General features: G+C 46.4%; 1 protein-coding gene across 1 annotated transcript in view; it reads right to left on the bottom strand.

Annotated features, from left to right (window-relative positions):
• Positions 1-16,935, bottom strand: part of akna (AT-hook transcription factor) — a 181,089-nt gene that overhangs the window by 150,703 nt on the left and 13,451 nt on the right. Inside the window, exon 2 of the mRNA XM_085965770.1 lies at positions 14,949-15,063. The gene's annotated coding sequence lies outside the window, so the exon portion shown is untranslated. The remainder of the gene's footprint in view (positions 1-14,948; positions 15,064-16,935) is intronic.

Here is a 16,935-nt window from a genome sequence, read left to right as displayed (position 1 = left end):
CCTGTACCACCTTAAGAGGATACCTTAAGGTGATGGACTACTTTTTGATGGCTCCTGTACATTGTAGTACCGGTGGTGACCACACCGGTATATAAACCCTGCAGAGCAAAGTTGTATCCCAGTTCAGCCTTGACCCTCAATCACTAAAGACTTGTTTAATTATTTCTGTAGTCTGTGTCCTGTTATTCAGCAGAACTACATTTGCAAACACAGACTCAACAGTGGCGACGAGTCTGATCTTACCTGGCGGCAGTTGCATCAAAGGAAGCTTCGCCCTCTGAAATGGGCGTCGAACAAGGACATCCACCCTCAACATCCTGCTGGGCACTGCGTCGCACGGGAGGCCATCGGGAACCCGGGTTGGGTTCTGGCCACGAAGTCAAACATCAGTGAACATCCCTTCGACGACAGCGGCGGGTAAGCCCGATCGAGCGGCACGGGGGGGAAGTCGGCCGAGTTGTCAGTAAGAGAAGGGGAGGGTAATGATGAAAAAGGCGGAGAACACGACCGCAGCCGGTGTCAGGGGCCGGACTGCAATCGGGGCAGAGACGCGCAGCAGCCAGGAAAGCGTTTATGACCACAAGGACCGCGGGAGCGGCGGGGAACAAAAGCAGCAGCATAGGGGAAAATAAAGGACCGCTGGGAGGCGGGAACGGCAACAGCGCGGTAATCACCATTTTGAGTCGGCGGGGGAAGAAGACAAGCGCGGGAAAAGCCGCCAAGCGCGGGAAAAGCCGTCAAGCGCGGGAAGCCGCCATTTTGAAATAAATAAATAAATAAATAAAATAAAATAATAATCATATCCGAAGGAAAGGAAACTCAACAAGGATGCCAAAAACGGGTAACATCACTGCTTTTGATAGCGATGTGGAAGATTGGGCCACTTATGTGGAACGCATCGAAGTTTACTGTACAACGAATGAGGTACCGGAGGGTAAGAAAGCACTAACCCTATTAAACTCGATGGGTGCGAAGACGTACAGGTTATTAAGGAACCTTGTAACACCAGATAAACCGGTAGGAAAGAGTTTCGCGGATATTGTTACTATCCTGCAAGAGCATTTAAACCCCACGCCGCTGCTGATAGCGGAACGATATAAATTCTACAAAAGAATTCAGCTTAAAGAAGAAAGCAACGCTGAATTCTTAACCGAACTGCGCAAGTTATCAAAGTACTGTCAGTTCGGTACAGGACTAGCAGACGCACTGAGAGATAAGTTTGTGTGTGGGCTCCTAAGGGAAGGAACACAGAAGTGACTGCTAGAGGAAAAGGATCTTACGCTGGACAAAGCTTTCAGCATTGCAGCATCGCACGAGGCAGCAGCACGAGGCGCTGCAGAGATACAGCAAAGGCCATTGGAATTCAGCACCAATGAAATGGCATTGGGCGCAGTAAAGTGCTATCGTTGCGGAAGGACAACACATGACCAGAACCAGTGCTGGTTCAAAGATAAAGAATGCAGGCAATGTGGCAAACTTGGTCACATAGCGAGAGTATGCCGGTCAGGAAAGAAGACCAGCAGCAAAAAGTCGCCGCAGGAGAAGTACAAAAAAGTACACAAGGTGACAGAGAACAGTTCGGATGAACAGAAGATGGATTCAGACTCCAGCAGTAAGGAACTGGGTTGTCTAAAAATACATAATGTGGGTAACACAGCAGACCACCAAACTATCTGGGTCATGCTTCGGATAGCAGGAGTCCAAGTGAAGATGGAATTGGACACTGGATCGGCATTAACGGTCATGAATAAGCAAGATTACAAAAGGTTATTCTCGCACAGTCCCCTGAGGGATACGGGGATTGTATTGAAAACATACATGGGGCAAATAGTATACCCCAAAGGAAAGATAAAAGTAAATGTGGTCTACAATGGTAAAGAAAGTCAGAACATGGACTTGTATGTGTTACCTGATGGAGGTCCGCCACTACTGGGACGGGAATGGATCCGGAGAATAAATGTGGACTGGCATTCCATACAAGCACTGACTGTAGATGCCTGTAAAGAGGACGACGTCAAACCTAAACGACTGTCCAAAATATTAGACGATGCTAAGGAGGTGTTCCAACAGGGACTGGGAACACTGAAAGGAATTACGGCAAACATCAAGGTTGAAGAACATGCAAACCCAAAATTTTTCAAAGCTAGACCGGTACCTTATGCGATACGACCTGCTGTGGAAGCAGAGCTGGAAGGGCTAGAACATTCAGGAGTACTGTCCAAGGTGGACTGGAGCGAATGGGCCACACCCATTATTCCTGTCATGAAGCGTGCGTTGAGCAACAAGCCGGGGGAACCTGGGAAGGTTCACATCTGTGGAGATTTCAAGATCACTGTTAATCCGGTTCTTCACACGGTGCAATATCCGCTTCCGCGGATTGAAGATATCTTCGCTTCGCTGTCTGGCGGGAAACACTTCACCAAGATAGACCTGGCGCAGGCGTACCTACAGATGGAAGTGGATGAAGCGTCGCGCCAGTATCTCACGATCAACACACATAAGGGCTTATATCGGTATAATAGACTGGTTTTTGGAGTGGCATCGGCTCCAGCGATTTGGCAAAGGGCCATGGAGCAAGTATTGCAGGGAATTCCAGGCACACAATGCTACCTGGACGACATCCTGATTACAGGAGATGATGATAAGGATCACCTCGCGAATTTGGAGCAGGTGCTCACCAGATTGAAAGAATATGGGCTCAGAGTTAATCGCCAGAAATGTGAGTTCTTTCAAAAACGAATCTCGTACTGCGGCCACGTCATTGACCAGGAGGGGCTCCATAAGTCACCTGACAAAATCGAAGCTGTTGTGAAGGCTCCTGCTCTGGAAAATGTATCCCAGTTGAGGTCGTTCCTTGGGTTGGTTAACTATTACCACAGGTTTCTTCCAAATTTATCCACGGTGTTACACCCGCTGAACACTCTTTTGCAAATGGGAATACCATGGAAGTGGAGCGATGATTGTAAGCGGGCTTTTCAAAAGAGCAAGGCACTGATCACCTCTAAGGAAGTGTTGGCTCACTTTAACCCAACGCTGCCTATTCGCTTAGCTTGTGATGCTTCTCCATATGGTATCGGGGCAGTGCTCTCACATAAGTTTCCAAATGGCTCGGAGAGGCCAGTCGCGTTCGCATCCAGATCATTGACCTCCGCAGAGCGCAACTATGCTCAGATAGATAGGGAGGCTCTCAGCCTCGTGTGGGGGGTTAAGAAATGTAACCATTACCTGCAAGGCCAAAAGTTTACGCTGCTGACAGATCACCAGCCGTTGGTTTCCATTTTCAACCCTAAGAAGGGTGTTCCGGTAATGACGGCGCAGAGGCTTCAGAGATGGTCCCTTTTCCTAGGGGCACATCAATATGATATCGAATTCAAAGGTACAAAGCAACATGGTAATGCTGATGGGCTGTCGCGCCTGCCACTACCTACAGCGGAAGAGGCGCCGGCAGTTGACCCTGTCGAGATATTTCACTCGACCATCATCGAATGCTTACCAGTCACCAATGCGGGTATTGAGAGAGAGACCCGAAACTACCCGACACTGTCTCGGGTCTACGATTTGACAGTGAAGGGATGGCCAGCACATGGCGACCCACTGTTACCAGCATTCTCAGCCAGACGAGAACAGCTGTCCGTCTGTCAAGGAACATTGATGTATGGAACAAGGGTGATTATTCCTCCTAAATTAAGGGAGAGAGTTCTGAAGGAATTGCATGAAGGTCATCTGGGGGGAGTCAAGATGAAAAGCCTTGCTAGGGCTTATGTGTGGTGGCCAGGTATCGAGAAACAAATAGACGATCTGACTAAAAGTTGCTCAGGGTGCCAAAAAGTTCAAAATGCACCTCCAATTGCACCGCTGCATCCGTGGGAATGGCCTTCAACCCCATGGCAACGTGTGCATATCGACTTTGCAGGTCCATGTTTTTGATAGCAGTAGACGCACATTCTAAATGGCCAGAAGTGATTAAGATGTCGACCACTACCTCTGAGAAGACGATCGCAGTTCTAAGAACCATATTTGCAAGGAATGGGTTGCCGGAACAAATATGTTCAGACAACGGACCACAGTTCGTGTCAGAAGAATTCCAGAAATTCATGAAAAAGAATGGGGTGAAACACTATACATCTGCCCCATATCATCCGGCTACAAATGGGTTGGCCGAGAGATTTGTACAAACGTTCAAAAAGGCGATAAAGGCCATGAGCAAAGACCATATTCCACTACAACACAAGGTGGACAATTTCCTGATGGCATATCGAAACGCCATGCATGCAGTGACAAATCAAAGCCCTGCCATAATGTTCTATAACAGGAGGTTGCGGTCCCGGTTGGATTTGTTAAAACCCAATGTGCGAAGGGAAGTCGAAAACAAGCAATTCCAGCACGTAAATAACAAGGCCACTCGGAGTTTCGAAATAGGACAACCAGTGTTGGCCAGGGACTATAGGGATGATAAATGGCAATCCGGAACAATTCGTGCCCGACAAGGACCCTTGATGTACACGGTAGACGTTGGTGAGAACGTAATACGATGTCATGCTGACCAACTCGTGGAATCGAGAACAAGGGTCAACCCCATGTCTACGGCAGAGACACCAGTTGAAGAAGTTATTGAGCCTGTAGCATCTACCTCAGACTCGAACGTACATGATGATGTTCAATCCATAGGAGATCAAATGGATGAGTCACCCCAGCAACGAGAACCAGAGACCCCTGAAAGGCGTTATCCGGCCCGGATCAGGAGGCCTCCTCAGAGACTGAATCTTTGAACAGTTTGTGTGAAAATTGTATATATGTTATCCATGTAATGTTTAATTTGGGGTGTACACTGTTAAGCTAAAAGGGGAGGAATTGTAGTGTATGTAACCTGTACCACCTTAAGAGGATACCTTAAGGTGATGGTCTACTTTTTGATGGCTCCTGTACATTGTAGTACCGGTGGTGACCACACCGGTATATAAACCCTGCGGAGCAAAGTTGTATCCCAGTTCAGCCTTGACCCTCAATCACTAAAGACCTGTTTAATTATTTCTGTAGTCTGTGTCCTGTTATTCAGCATAACTACATTTGCAAACACAGACTCAACAGAATCCACAAGCTGTAAATCACAGAGCTCAGTTTTGCCCAACCTGCCAATCATTTTGCTTACATAACAGACGTTGATAGTTTGGAAACAGAGTTTTGTGGACAAGATGGATAACATTATTTGAATTTTTAAAAAGCCACACATTTCATTAATATACTGTACAATTCCACGGGAGTCTAAATTTCATGAGGCAGCTCAGATTATTTATCTGATTATTGGGGAGAAGTGGGCAGTATATAACTTAATTGCTAGAAATTGCTAAGTGTCACAGCTCAGCTGCTATGTACCCCTGCCGGTTATAAGAAACAGTCCTAAATGTTTTATGCTGCATCAAGAGGACAGAGAGCGGAGGCCCCCATATGCGTTTTAATAGCCGTAGTAAACTGTTATGTCCGTGTATCTTAATGTTGTGTCCTTCAATAATCAGACAACAGACTGCAGGGAACGATTCAACAGGTGTTTACTGAATGAGGGTTACTCTAGAACTAACTTTCCAGATCACTACTCAGGGCTTATATACAGGTGTGGTCACTGCCGGTACTACAGTATACAGGAGCTGTAAAAAGTAGTTCTCTCCATTAAGGTATATATACATTATATACATTAAAATTCCTCCCCTTTTAGATTAACAGTACCATAATACTCATTTAACAATTAACATTTTTAATATACAATGTTATATGAAAATAGTCCATTCATATATTCAGTCTCTGGGGAGGCTTCCTGATTCTTTCTGGATAACGCCTTTCCCGAGTGTCTCGCTCTTGGTGCGGAGGCGATTCTAGCACCCTGTCGTCAGTTGATTCATCAGCTTCCAATGCTATTGTTTCTGAGGTAGATGCGACCTGTACGTCGGGTTCCTCACCAGGTACGTATGGCCGAGACATGGGGTTGACTCGTTCCTGTGACTCTAGGATCTGGTCAGCATGGCGTCTCACAATGTTCTCCCCAACATCCACTGTGTACATTAGTGGCCCCTGCCGTGTGCATATCGTTCCTGGTTGGCATTTCTCTGTTCGGTAGTCGCGGGCCAAGACTGGTTGCCCTACATTGAAGCTCCTTGTCGGCTTCTCATTGATGTGCTGGAATTGCTTACTCTCAACATCTCTTCGTACATTTGGTCTGAGCAAATCCAGACGAGATCTCAACCTTCGGTTAAAGAACATCATGGCCGGGGCCTGGTTGGTGACTGCATGTGTCGCATTTCTGTAGGCTAACAGGAAATTGACCACCTTATGCTGCAGTGGAATGTCATCATCGCACATGGCCTTTACTGCTTTTTTAAAGGTTTGTACGAACCTCTCAGCCAATCCATTTGTGGCTGGATGGTACGGGGCGGATGTGTAATGCCTTACCCCATTCCTTTTCATAAATCTTCGAAACTCTTCGGACACAAACTGTGCTCCGTTATCAGAGCAAATCTGCTCTGGCAAGCCGTTCCTGGCAAAAATGGTCCGTAGGACTGCAATAGTTTTCTCCATGGTGGTGGAGGACATTTTGATCACCTCAGGCCATTTCGAGTGCGCATCCACGGCTATTAAAAACATTGAGTCCATGAATGGACCAGCAAAATCAATATGCACCCGTTGCCATGGAGATGAGGGCCACTCCCATGGGTGTAGAGGGGCATGTGGTGGTGCATTTTGGACCTTCTGGCATCCTGAGCAGCTCTTTGTCAGGTCCTCGATTTGCTGATCGATCCCTGGCCACCACACATAACCCCTAGCAAGGCTTTTCATTTTCAACCCTCCCAGATGACCTTCGTGAAGCTCATTGAGCACTCTCTCCCTTAACTTGGGTGGAATTACCACTCGGGATCCACACATCAAGGTCCCCTGGCATATTGACAGCTGTTCTCTTCTGGATGAGAATGCTAGCAACAGTGAGTCGCCATGTGCTGGCCATCCCTTCATCGTCAAATCATATACCCGAGACAGTGTCGGGTCATTTCGGGTCTCCTTCTCTATACCAGCATTAGTTACTGGCAAGCATTCAATTATAGTCGAATGAAATATTTCGACAGGATCCACTGCTGGTGCTTCCTCCGCAGTAGGCAGTGGCAGGCGTGATAGCCCATCAGCGTTTCCATGCTGTTTCGTGCCCTTATATTCGATTTCATATTGGTGTGCCCCTAGAAAAAGGGACCATTTTTGTAGCCGTTGCGCAGTCATCACCGGAACGCCCTTCTTTGGATTAAAGATGGAGACAAGTGGTTGGTGGTCAGTCAGCAAGGTGAACTTCTGCCCGTGCAGATAGTGATTGAACTTTTTCACTCCCCACACTAGGCTGAGGGCCTCCCTGTCAATCTGGGCGTAGTTACGCTCGGCTGAGGTTAGTGACCGAGACGCAAAGGCTACTGGGCTCTCCGAGCCGTCCGGGAATTTGTGCGACAGCACCGCTCCAATGCCATAGGGTGATGCATCACACGCCAACCGAATTGGTAGTGCTGGGTTGAAATGGGCCAACACCTCTTTTGATGTAATCAATGCTTTGCTCTTCTGGAAAGCTCGTTTACCTTCGTCACTCCACTTCCATGGTACCCCCGTTTGCAGTAGGGTGTTCAGTGGGTGTAGTACGGTAGACAAATTCGGCAAGAACTGATGGTAGTAGTTCACCAGCCCGAGGAACGACCTCAGTTGTGACACATTTTCCGGTGCTGGAGCCTTGACTACTGCCTCAATCTTTTCAGGTGACTTATGTAACCCCTCTTTATCAATAACGTGGCCACAATACGAGATCTGCTTCTGGAAAAACTCGCATTTCTGGCGATTAGCTCGGAGCCCATATTCCTTCAATCTAGTGAGCACCTGCTCCAGGTTGGCGAGGTGATCACTGTCATTTTCGCCCGTGACCAGGATGTCGTCCAAATAACACTGGGTCCCTGGAATCCCTTGCAGGACTTGTTCCATTGCCCTTTACCAAATAGCCGGAGCTGATGCTACCCCGAACACCAGCCGGTTGTATTGGTAGAGACCTTTATGAGTGTTGATCGTGAGGTACTGTTTCGAGGCTTCTTCTACCTTCATTTGCAGGTACGCCTGGGCCAGATCAATCTTAGTGAAGCGTTTCCCTCCAGATAGCGAGGTGAAAATATCTTCAATTCGCAGAAGCGGATATTGTACCGTGTGAAGGACTGGGTTCACTGTCACCTTAAAGTCCCCACAGATGCAAACTTTCTTTGGTTCCCCAGGCGTATTACTCAACGACCTCTTCATTACAGGAACGATAGGTGTAGCCCACTCGCTCCAGTCCACTTTGGACAGTACTCCTGAACGTTCCAAACCTTCCAGCTCTGCTTCGACGGCTGGGCGGATCGCATAAGGGAGAGGCGGGGTGGGGGGGGGGGGAGTGTGGCCTTAAAAAACTTTGGGCTTGCATTTTCCTCTATTTTGATCGTCGCTGTTATGCCTTTTAGTGTTCCGAGTCCCTGCTGGAACACTTCTTGTGCGTCAGTTAGCATTTTTGACAGTCGTCCAGGTGTGACGTCGTCATCCTTTTTGGCATCTACAGTCAGTGCTTGTATGGAATGCCAATCTAGCTGTATCTTCCGGATCCATTCACGTCCTGATCCGGATCCATTCACGTCCTAGTAGTGGTGGTCCTCCATCTGGCAATACATATAGGTCCATTTTTGGTGTTTCCTTGCCGTTATATATAACGTTCACCCTTATTTTTCCTTTGGGGTAGACTTTTTGCCCCGTGTACATCTTCAAGGCAATCTTTGATTCTCTCAAGGGTATATGTGAGAATAGCCGCTTGTAGTCCCTTCGGTTTATGACTGTTAGGGCTGATCCTGTGTCCAATTCCATTTTCACTTGGACTCCTGCTATCTTGAGCGTGACCCAGATAGTTTGGTGATCCTCCGTTTTGATCACATTATGTAGTTTCAGACAACCCAGCTCCTTGCTTCCGGAGTCTGTATCACTCTTCTGTTCGTCTGAACTACTCTCCGTCACCTTATGTACCTTCTTGTACTTCTCCTGTGGAGATTTCTTGCTGCTGGTTTTCTTTCCCGACCTGCAGACTCTTGCTATGTGTCCTACTTTTCCACACTGTCTGCACACTTTGTCCTTGAACCAGCAATCATTATGGTCGTGTGTTGTTCTGCCGCAGCGATAGCACTTCACTGTTCCGTATGACATTTCATTTGTGCCATATTCTTGCGGTCTCCGTTGTATCTCTGCAGCGCCCCGTGCTGCTGCTTCATGTGATACTGCAATGCTGAAAGCCTTGTCCAGCGTAAGATCCTTTTCTGATAGAAGCCGTTTCTGGGTTCCTTCACTTTGAAGCCCACACACAAACTTGTCCCTTAAAGTATCTGCTAGTCCCGTTCCAAACTGGCAGTGTTTCGATAGCTTGCGCAGTTCCGTTAAATACTCAGCATTACTTTCATCTTTATGCTGGTTCCTTTTGTGAAACTTAAATCTTTCTGCTATCAGCAGCGGTGTGGGGTTTAAGTGGTCCTGTAGGATTGACACTGTGTTTTCAAAATCCTTTTCTACTGGCTTCTCTGGGGTTACTAGGTTTCGTAATAAGCCATACGTTTCTGCACCCATTGAATTCAACAATACCAGCGCTTTCTTGTCATCTGGCACTTCATTCGCCTTGCAGTATACTTCTATGCGTTCGACATATGTCGTCCAATCTTCGACTTCATTGTCGAACGCTGTGATACTGCCACTCTTCGGCATTTTTGGGTGTGGTTAGACTCGCCTAAAATGGCATCTCCCGCGCTTTCCTTTCTTCCCCGCTGCAGCTTAAAATGGCGTCTCCCGCGCTGCTGCCAATGCCGCTCTCGGCGGTCCTCGTGGCAAATGGTGATGCCGTGGGTTTCGTGCGCTGCTCCTGCGCTGCTGCCAATGCCGCTCTCTGCGGTCCTCGTGGCAATGGCAGCGCCTCACGTTTTCCTGCACGCCTCTCTCCCCCGTTGACGCTGCTCGGCCCTTGAACACCGGCTGCGCTCTGCTCTCACTCGTCTCTCTCCCCCGTTGACGCTGCTCGGTCCTGAACACCGGCTGCGCCCTGTGCGCTCTGCCCTCTCTCTCTCCCCCGTCGACGCTGCTCGGCCTTTTTCTGTGCCGCTCGGTCGGGCTCTAGCCCGCCGCTGTCCGGGAAGAGTCTGCGCAGTACCTGTTGCCAGCCCGTTTCGCTGGACCACCGTGACTGGAAAGCCAAGCCTGGCTCTCGACAGCCTCCCCTGCGATGCTCAAATCTCCGCTGGATGACTGGGTGGTTGCCCGTGGTCGACGCCCGTGCTTCTGGACTCGACCTTCTTCCTCTGATCTTCAGGAACGAATCCCCGGGAGGTGATGCAGAGTTGCAGGTAGGTTCGAACCTGCCTCGTCGCCAATGTTATATCTGTTAAGTCTGTGTGTTATAATGCGAATTACTACACAGACCACAAGAGTAAACTTTAACAGGTCTTTACTGGTTGAAGGTCAGGGCGGAACTGCCCAATAAATCATTACACAGCACTTATATACCGGTGTGGTCACCGCCGGTATTACAGTATACAGCAGCCAAGATAAAGTAGTGCAACCCTTAAAATAGTTCTCTTAAAGGTGGAACGGTTACTAAAATAGTTCTCTTAAAGGTGGAACGGTTACATACACTACAATATCCGTGTATCTTAATGTTGTGTCCTTCAATAATCAGACAACAGACTGCAGGGAACGATTCAACAGGTGGTTACTGAATGAGGGTTACTCTAGAACTAAGTGTACAGATCACTACTCAGGGTTTATATACAGGTGTGGTCACTGCCGGTACTACAGTATACAGGAGCTGTAAAAAGTAGTTCTCTCCATTAAGGTATATATACATTACATACATTACATAAACCAGTCACATGCGGTCGATACAAGGCCTTAGAGTTACTCGAAGACCCTGCTTGCCCAGTCACATGTGGTCAACATCATAAAGACTCCACTGTCATTCCAGCCCCATGAGGTCATTATAACAGATCACACTAAAGTGAATCTGACTCGAGGCATCATTTTTAAACAAGTGTACGAAACAAATGGGATAGATCAAGCGTCATTGGACAAGTAACTTTATATACACCACTCAAATTTCATTCTTATGATCTATGACTTTATCTCGACTATCTCGACTTCAAACCTACGCAAAACGTCCACTAGTGGTGGAAGTGGAAGTTATCTTTCCTTACTAACCATGGGGTAGGAATTCCTCTGCGTACTATTTGCAATAAAAATCATGAACCTATTTATAAAAACGTGTTTATCATTTCATTAAACAAAGCACACAGAAGGAATCATCTCCCAGTATTATTAAACTCAAACATTCAAAGCTGGCACAATTTTCCCCCAACAGTCACAGAACCATCAAAGCTGGAAACAAGTTCATGCAAGGGCTGATTCCATGATCGGGCATGATTAGCGAGGAGCAAAGTTTACAAAGGTTAGAAAATCGTGGGATTGAAGCCCAGAGATATTCCGTCCATTAAACCATGGGCTGCAGGACCATGTCCCAACCTGTACTCCATTAAAAAAAATTATACTTTACCAAAAACCCATCACTTTAGAACAGAAAGCTTTCCTTCCCCTCTCCCTTACCCCCCCCCCCACAATAACAGGGAGCAAGAACATTACTGGTTCTAAATTGCTCAATTTAAAGCGACTGGAGTAAATTTACAACTGATGTTTTAAATGACTTAAGGCCATTGATAAGATGATGTTGGATCCAATTGTGATTTAGAGCTAAATCATGTGAAATTCATTCCTGCTACATTGTGATCACAATTGTGCACTGCCCAATAATGTCTTGTAATCTCCTTCCTCTCCCTCCATTCGTGGTGGCATGTCGTTTGCATTGCACCACCATAGAAGGAGTATGTGGTCATTGTAACAAGACTTCGACTGACTTTCACGGGTACAAGATTCAGTCCCCCCTGTCAGCCACTTCATCAAATTTGAGCGGCCTGCTTATGGCACATTATTTCAAGGAAAATGACAACATATAAAAGGCAAAATTCCTAACACGCGACCTCCTGATGTGACTGTCAATTCTGCACAGCTTCATTCACACATGGCTGCTCCAGGACCACAACATTCATTTCCAGTTGGCAGAGGTAACATTTCAGAACTGTGAACATTGAAAGTTTGAAACAGAAACAATAAAAAATGCTGATAATATACAGCAGGTCTGCCAGCACGTCAACGAGAAAAAAGACACATTAATGGTTCAAGTGTGTGAACATCTCATCAGAACCGATATCTTTAAACAGGACTCACCGATACGTAGGAGCAAAACAGATTATGGTCAAGTGTGCAGATGAGCTAATGAGAGGCAGCGGATGTGGTTTAATGATGCACCTGCTGTGTATTTCCAACATTTGCTGTTTATAATTTTCATCTGCCACATTTCCTACATTACACAGTGACTACAACTCAAAAGTAATTAATTGGCTGTGAAGCGCTTTGGGACGTCCGGAGGTTGTGAAAGATGCCATGTAAATGTAAGTTCTCGCTTTCCATCTACTTCCTGTTTCCATCTACTTCCTGTTTCCATCTACTTCCTGTACCATATGATGTAATTTTCTTCTGGGCACTGCGTTCAGATGAACTCTGGTGCATTAAGCCAGAGGCACCATGGGAATGCGTCTAACACATGACAAACATTTCAACTGAATAGCGTAAAATATCATGTTAGCCATGAAACATAAAACTGCATTATGGTAAACACGCAAGAAAAGGATCCAGGGTCTGAGATTTTGTAATTTTGATACAGGCCATTAGGAGACGGGCAATAGTCTGAACCTTGTATCCTTGCTCTTTCTCATCATTTCCGCACAGTTACGAAGAGTGTGCTCGCCAATAGTTGCATTTCTCCCAAGACTCTCCAATTTTATATCATTTTTTCTCAGGTGTGGTTGTTGGTCTCAAATGTATGGATTCACTTTAAAAAAAAGCTGCACTCACTCACTCGACAAGCTAACCATTACAGCATGTCTCAGCAATGGACAGAAAATGCATCTGAAGGTACCTCAAAAAATTTTTATAAATTGTATTGCCCAGCACTTCCTTGGGTCAGAATGTTCCAGAAATACATATTTTAATATTAGTAACTAAGACACAAAAGTGGCCAGTGCCACCGCGTCCGGGGGTTAATGGCCGCCGAAAATAATGGTGCTAGCAGGACTGAAGAATTGGCGCTGGGGACCAATCATCATTAGCCCAGCGCTAAACTCACCACGCAATGCCGTCCTGGTGGTGTTGGTACCAGCAGCAGGCCCCAATGTGGCGTGGCCCAAGTGGCATTGCTGCTTCAGCAACTTCTGAAAGCGAGGCTGTGATTTCACAAAGCATTGTGGGATCTCAAAAGGGCAATGCCTTCTGAAATGATAAAAATAATAATGATGTAGTAATATGCAGTTTTTAGCCCTTACAGCTCAACTGCCTCTGAAAAAAAAAAATTGAAAAAGAATTCCCAAATGGGAGTCTTCAGCTCTTAAAGCTGAATTCTCTTCCCGCACCTAAAAAAAATGGGAAAGTGCTTCAGCACTAACACAAATGGCTCAGCAAGCCAGGGAAAAGGCACCCAGGGTCTCGCACGCAGCACTCCGGCTTTGTGCAGGGGGCTCAACACTGCAAGAGAGGTCCTCTACCCACAGGGGCCAGGAGGCCCTCCAGAAAGAACGATGTGTGTCCACAGCACTGAGGCCATCACTGCTTCCTCCTCTTTTGATTCCTCCTTTTCCCTCTGCGAGTGGATACTGTAAATCTGATATAAAAGGATAAAATGCTGGAAATACTCAGCAGGTCAGGCAGCACCTCGACCGGAGACGTGAACTCTGTTTCTCTCTCCATGGATGTTACCTGACCTACTGGGTATTTCCAGTCTTCTCAGAGTCCTTCCTTTACCATCTGAGGCCTTGCAAGCATCCAACAGCACTCCCTGCACACTTAAACTTTTAACATGTATTGCACCAAGCCATTACTTCAATAAAATTTTAAAAATCCAGTCTAAAAGCTTAAATGCAAACTTACCTGAAAGATGTGTGTGTCCCTTTAAGAGGTGCCGGCAGCACCTCGATCAGTCTGCTGAATGCTGGGTTAGTGCTGAACTCAACGCTAAAGTCCAAATTCGCTGAGGTGATGTTAAGTCGCTGTGCATGTCAACCTCTCTTAATTTACATTGCTAAGGCCCTCACCAAAATGGTGGCGCCGAGTCCCGTGGCACAGAAGAATGCTAGAGTGGCGGCCGCCATTTTTAGAACTCGTGGCAGTAAGTGGGCCAATTTCTAGGCCAATGACTTCAATGGAAATGAAAATTAGGAGAGATGTTAAACAGGCAGCTGATCTGATATTGCCCAAAGTCAGAATCACCCCCAGTATTTACTTAATTTGATGAGATTTACTGCTGATTGGACAATAACATCAAACCCTCAGAGTGCAGCTCTGTACAGGAAGTCACTGAAGATGCACATGGTGTTACCAAACAGTTTACTGCCTAAGATTTCAGTTACAAATGAACTTGTTGACAAATATTCACAGATTTGAGCTCAGCCCGAATTCTGAAATCTTCCATCAGTTGTACAGAACAAGCACGAGGTAATAACGGCCAATTGAATGTGAAACAATGCACAGGACGTGCTCATCAAGCGACATGACCTGTTATTTTCCATATTGCCCTTAATATGAATTCAGTCACACAAAACGCCTGCTGACTAATCATAGCGAATAGTCTAACCACTACACCAAATGAAGTAATGATTTGAACAACCAAATAAATCTACCTGTGCAGGCATAAAGTTTGAGTATTGTGATGTTGAAGTGTTAAACCTAATGGACAGTAGAAAAATCACAAAGTAGCGACTTCATACAAATGAAGTCAGCCTTACCTTTAATCCATTGTTGTTTCTTCAGTTGCGCAATCCTTAGTTAATGAAGATCTTTTGTTCTCTTCGCAAGCCATTGAACTTTCCTGCACTGTATCCACTTTAGTCCATAGAGTACCTAGTTTAACACACAGTGGGAACAAACTCAAAATGTGTTGTCTAGTTGGATGTAACCATGTTAAAAGCTTTGGTCATAATCCTCAGTCATTTTGTGTCACAATCATCCCAAGTGTAAGGGTAGTGCAGATGACTCCTACTTCTGAGGTGCATTGTGCAGTTAATAATTCACTGGCTACTTCATCAGGTGAGCTCACTGGAAAACTGGCGGAAAATTCAATCATAAAGGTTTCCGAATCTTCTTGGTTTCGGTATGCTCTAAGAAAGTACCCTCACCCCATTTTGTGAGCAGATCACCATATATCATAGAAGTTGTAAAACACAGGGATTAGATAGTCATTGTAGAACCACACATAGGAAGGTCATTCAACTTGTAAGAGAACATGATCGAATTCAATGGATATCCATTTAATGGTGTTTTATGGGAGAGGTCTGCTGGAATCTAACCATATTGATATTTCAGTGAATTATCACAAAAGAGATTTGAACTGCATGTGACTGGAACGGTTGTATAGCTGTGCGACAAGACAGAGGCTAGGTATTCTGTGGCGAGTGTCTCGCCTCCTGACTCCCCAAAGCATTTCCACCATCGACAAGGCAAAAGTATTGCGTCCACTTCTGGTCACCACACTTTAGGAAGGATGTGAAGGCCCTTGAGAGGGTGCAGAGGAGATTTGCCAGAATGGTTCCGGGGATGGGAGATCTTAGCTACAAGGACAGGTTGGAGAAGCTGGGTTTGTTTTCATTAGAGCAAAGGAGATTGAGGGTGATTTGATAGAGGTGTACAAGATTATGATGGGTTTGGATAGGCTAGATGGGGAAAGGCTGTTCCCACTAGTTGATGGTACAAGGACTAGGTGACACAGATTTAAGGCTTTGGGCAAGAGATTCAGGGGGGATGTGAGGAAAAACTTTTTTATGCAGCGAGTGGTGAGGACCTGGAACTCGCTGCCGACGGAAGTGGTTGAAGTGGACACACTCAATGTTTTCAAGGGGAGACTGGATAGGCACTTGAGGGAAATAAACTTGCAGGGCTACGGGGATAGAGCAGGGGTAATGGGATTGACTGGATTGCTCTGCAGAGAGCCGGCACAGACTCGGTGGGCTGAATGGCCTCCTTCTGTGCCATTATGACTCTACATAAGGAGTGCGATTCAATACTCTTCACTTGCCTGGATGAGTGCAGCTCCAACACTCAAGAAGCTCAACACCATCCAGGACAAAGCAGCCTGCTTGATTGCCACCCCATCCAGCACCTTAAACATTCACTCCCTGCAGTACCATCTACAAGATGCACTGCAGCAACTCGCCAAGGCTTCTTCGGCAGCACCTCCAAAACCCACGACCTTGACCACCTAGAAGGACAAGGGCAGCAGGCGCATGGGAACACCACCACCTCCAAGTTCCCCTCCAAGTCACACACCATCCTGACTCAGAAGTATATCATCGATCCTTCATCGTCGCTGGGTCAAAATCCTGGAACTCCCTCCTTAACAACACTGTTCAAGAAGGCAGCGGTTCAAGGAGGCAGCTCACCACCACCTTCTGAAGGGCAATTAGGGATGGGCAATAAATGCTGGCCTTGCCAGTGACACACAGATCCTATGAACGAATAATTTAAAAAAAAAATAGGAAATATTTTGTAATTGACATCACTGGTGGCACCAGATCAGGGGTCAGGAAAATGGGCAATCGATCTCACCAGATTTCTGCCCATTCTGTATGAACTTTCATTGAAGCCTTGAGGTGGACCTTTAGTCTTCAGTCCCTGCCACAAACTCCGTTCCCTAGCCACCAACTCCATCCTTCTCCCTAGCAATTGTCCGAGGCTGAACCAGACTGGTCACAACCTTGGAGTCGTACTTGACCCAGA

The sequence above is a fragment of the Somniosus microcephalus genome, chromosome 23 (assembly GCF_052327205.1).
Source record: "Somniosus microcephalus isolate GS21.2 chromosome 23, FLI_Smic_1.0, whole genome shotgun sequence".
Classification (NCBI taxonomy): domain Eukaryota; kingdom Metazoa; phylum Chordata; class Chondrichthyes; order Squaliformes; family Somniosidae; genus Somniosus; species Somniosus microcephalus.
This window is presented reverse-complemented; position numbering and strand designations above follow the sequence as displayed.